This window comes from Carya illinoinensis, chromosome 3 (assembly GCF_018687715.1).
Source record: "Carya illinoinensis cultivar Pawnee chromosome 3, C.illinoinensisPawnee_v1, whole genome shotgun sequence".
In the NCBI taxonomy this organism is placed as follows: Eukaryota; Viridiplantae; Streptophyta; class Magnoliopsida; order Fagales; family Juglandaceae; genus Carya; species Carya illinoinensis.
The window spans coordinates 5,417,120-5,421,704 of NC_056754.1; positions in this window are offsets into that span (position 1 = coordinate 5,417,120).

A 4,585-nucleotide genomic window follows, 5' to 3' on the forward strand; every position below is an offset into this window, starting at 1 on the left:
TTGTACTTGATGATTTGTTACATACATGCATTAAGAGGATCCAAGGAGATAAAACTGGATAGAAGAACTGCACCGGACAATATTTTAATTAAATTGTATTGACAAATATATATAAGTAGTATTTTTCAATTACGAGGAGATTGATGTCACATTGATCTGCATCTTCTAAAAAAAAAATTCTTTTTGCAATACAAGCGGCGCCAAAGCTTTTCCATAAAATAAAATAATCGCTTGATGGTGATTTTGTTTTACTTTAAAAATGCAATTCGCATTTTGTTTGGCCACCTTCCACAGCACTATACATATAAACTGGCCATACGTGCCTTAATATAATAGTAATACATGTATATATATATGCACACGATTATCCAAAAACAGAGTTCATTGATTCCATATGTTATATACGTTTGTCAAGCATGCATCCTATGCGCGCAGTAACACTTCAGGCCGTGTGGATGATGATTTGTTTTATTGTTTTTTCATGGGCGATCGTCCGATCATGATCGTGATCTTATTCATTTACACCCTTCCGTCTCTATCTTTCGCTTTCTAGATCGAGCTCCCTCTCCGAAAATGGGGGTAACTAAGTACAGTGACCAGCTGACGACAAAAAACGTAAATGTAACTAATTTGGATGGTGTTAACGAAGGATTCGAGACCCCCAACGTACCCTGATCAAAGCTAGCCCTGGCCTGATGATCAGTACGGACTACTACATGAGTGTGGGTGGGTGCATGCATGAGTCCAGTCCGTGAATCGCATCCATATTTGGGGTTGTACGTACACTTCTTTAATGTTCCTCGTCTGAAGCAGTCAGAGATATTGGAACTGTGTGTGACCAAGTTTCATGCGTTCCTTATCCTCCAATATCAGCTCTTCTTTGCTGCACTAATTGGTCAAAGATAAGGACGTCCACGCAGGTCATGTTGCGATTGGACTACTGCTTCAAAGTTTCAAAACGAATGAGTAAGGTTATTTATTGTACTTTTTTTTTTAATTATTATATTTTGATTTTATCTTAGGTTAAATAGTTGTTAATTTGTTGTACAGATGAGATGTTTTAGTTTAAAGTTAAAAATTAAATAAAAATATTTAGAAAAAAATAAAATAAAAAGTGAAGTTACTTTCTTTTATAATAGATTATTTTTTTTAAGAGGATTAAAATAAACTTATTTTTATTTTATACTGTTAAATTATTCGATGCTGCCAAGTAAATATCATTGTTTCAGTGATATGTCCGCAAGTATTTTTGATTTTTGGTTTTTAATTTTTCAAGTAGATAGGTCGTACATATGGGCCAGGTGGTCATTCCTGTCTCCGATGGCCGGAAGAGGGGCCGCATCTAGACGGGAGACTTTTAAGCTGAGGTAGGCATCTTCGTTCTCTCCGGGCCTACTGATAGAATAAGTAATTAGGGCTTGAAAGTTTAGTCAAATCAAGAGCAGCGATAAATGCTAAAGCTAAACTAAATCAAAACAAACTCTCCAAGATCATTGATAACGGTCTAAAGTATCAAATTTGATTAAAAATTAATATTTTAATTTTAATTTATATGAATTGTCTATCTTAAAATTAAAATAATAATATAATATTATATATTTTATTAATAATTTTTTATATTTTACAAATACACTATATATTAATTAATAATTTAATTTTTACTTAATAACTATTTTTTTCTCAAATTAATTATCTAACAAACAAATTTAAAAATATCTTTAAAATAAAATATTATTTTAGAGGTAAATAGTGAATGACCATAATTTAAAAAAATAAAATAAAATAATTAAATTTACTGTAAGTCAAAAGTTAATTCGTTTTGACTACTCCAGTAATATCTGACAATGCCAATGCTCTAAACTTGTTAGATCTAGTATGTAGCGTCGTCGTTCATGTTTTACATCCCAGGGCGGCCCTACATGTTTAGGGAGTTTATGTGTGCAATTAAGGTAAGGGTTGGTTTAAGGGTAAAGTGCCTAAAGGCCCCGAGCTTGGGTATGCAGTATGCTATCTAGGTCTAAAGTTTTAACCCCTTTTAGGAGTAAATAATTTTTAGAGTCCAACTGAATAATCTTTTTATTAAATTACACAAAGTATACGTGTGAATATTTTTTTATTAAAAACTTATGTACTTCCGAAATTAATCAAGACTAAAAAAAATAAGGCTTTTAATTTAAACTAATAATATATATTTTTAATACAAATGGTTAAATTTTATTTTTGTAGTATACCCATTTCAAAAGTTGCAATGGACAACAAAATAATCAATATATATATATTATATATATATATATATATTTACCCTTTTTCATGAGCTCAATTGTAATTTTTAGGGAAAGCTTTTTTGCCCTCAATTATTCTCTACCCTTTTTTGTTAACTTTTTCACATTTTGAGTAGATTTATCTTTGGGTAAAATTCTTACCCTCTTTCATCTTACGTATTTGGCAAACTTTGTCTCTTGTGAGTGTAAATTTTATTTTGGGTAAAAGCTTTTCCATTTTTTTATGCTAGTTTACCTTTTTTCCCCCAATTCTTCAGTTTTTTTCTGAACCCAATTCAAGTCATGGGGACTTTCTCTGTTTCTCGTACGGGGGCTTTACCTTTTAAGCATTTCCCATTCAATGGAAAATGTTAGTGTAGGCCCTCAATACCCATCTATATGATGTATTTTAATTTTTTTTAATTTATTTTTTATTTAATAATAAAGGAAGTGATTATTAATGAAATTGTATATATTTTTTTCTTCATAATTAAAGATGTTAAAAAAAATCTTAACAAAAAAATGATAAAAAAAAAATAATCTTCATATTTGTGCTAGGGACACTCCTAACGATAAGTTCTGGCGGCCTGCTAGCACCATCCTTTGGCGTATGATATGATCCAAGTTAAACCTGATCAAGTTTTACGATATTTGAAATGCAAATGTTAAATATATTTAAAATTTTTTTACAACAAACTTACTTATCTATATGTGAATTATTGATCTGCTGAAAATCATAAATCTTAAAAAACTAACAGAATAAGTTTTATTAGTAAAATTATAAATAAAAATACTATAAATACATGTAATTCTACTCATTTGAAATTAGGGACCTCCCCCACACTTTCTGTTAAATTTGAAATTGGAGACCTCCCTCTCACACTTTTTGTTAGATTCGGATATATTAATGTTGGCACCTTTTATCTGTCACCAATGGTTCTTTGAATTCTAGCTAGTTATTGTCATTTGTTCTATGTTGTTTCATGTTTTGTGCATAGAAAATGAACAGATATATACTCATTGACAGAAAGGAAAGACAAACATAAAAGAATAAGTGAGTGGAAAGATGATAAGTCCATTAACGATGATGTTAGGTCAAATGGGACTATCGAACATTGCTTTCAGCATGTCAATTTTCTAAAGTTGCATTTCGTTATCTGAAAAGTGTCTCCCATTAAGAAAAACATAGTCAAACACACTCCACTTCCAACTTGGTGCCCACAATAGTACGTACCATACATTATATGTAGGGAAAATGAAAAGATTCTTTATTTCGAGGTTATAGCATATAAAAATAGTAAACAAGTATTGTATTCTTAACACTTCTCTTTACTTGTCGGCCCGAATCTATTTCAATGAGTGAGCCATGTTAATTTGAAACTTGTACATAACATTACTCATTCGGAAGAATATAAATAAATCATATAGAGTGTGGACTTCACTATATTTAGTGATAAGTTTCTCTCGGTTCTCTCTGTTTAGTTCTCTATGAAATCAAAATGTATAAGTATATATATTTGAATCAAAACTCCATCCAATGGGTATGATGGAATATCGAAGTCTCGTCTATGGTTTCATGAGTTGAATAGTTAATTTGTTATGTGCATGCATGCGGCCCTTGAATCACGCTGATATTGATTATAATCAATTAATGTTAATCATCGATTTGCCTACTGAAAAAAACATTGATTTGAATAATTTGAAAAGGTTAAATATGAGTAGATGATGGGGGCCGGATCGAGTTTGTCATCTGAGAATCTTATGTACTGAACCATTTAATTTTTGAAATGCAATTTGATTTGCCAATATAATAATTGTTTTGTAAAGGCCCTCAGCGAATGGAAACAGACATAAAGGAAAGTGACAATGCCGAAATGTTGGTATCATTATTTTTAAAGGACATGACATTTTCCCCCCGGCCCGTTTTTGGGCTTTTTGGAATTCATGATATTTTCTTTATGAAAGCCACGCTACCGGCCCCAGAGCGAGAGAGAGAGAGAGAGAGAGAGACGTTCAGAGCTTTAGTAAGTAGTAGAGTAGCAGACACATGCACGCATGCAAGGTCATCCACCCCTGAAAAGCATACATAGGCTATAATTGATTTTTCATAGTTGATCACCACCTTCCTTCAATTCTTCATGGTGCTCATCAAGATTCTAGGGGATCGAGCATTTACTTTTCTGGATGCATGTTGATTAATTAGCAGGAATTCTTCATGTTGGCCATCATGATTCATGAACTGATCAACATTTTGATTGCTTTTGAATCAAGTGTCAAGTAATTTTTATACATGCACGGGACAAGCTACTGGGATTGAAGTCTAA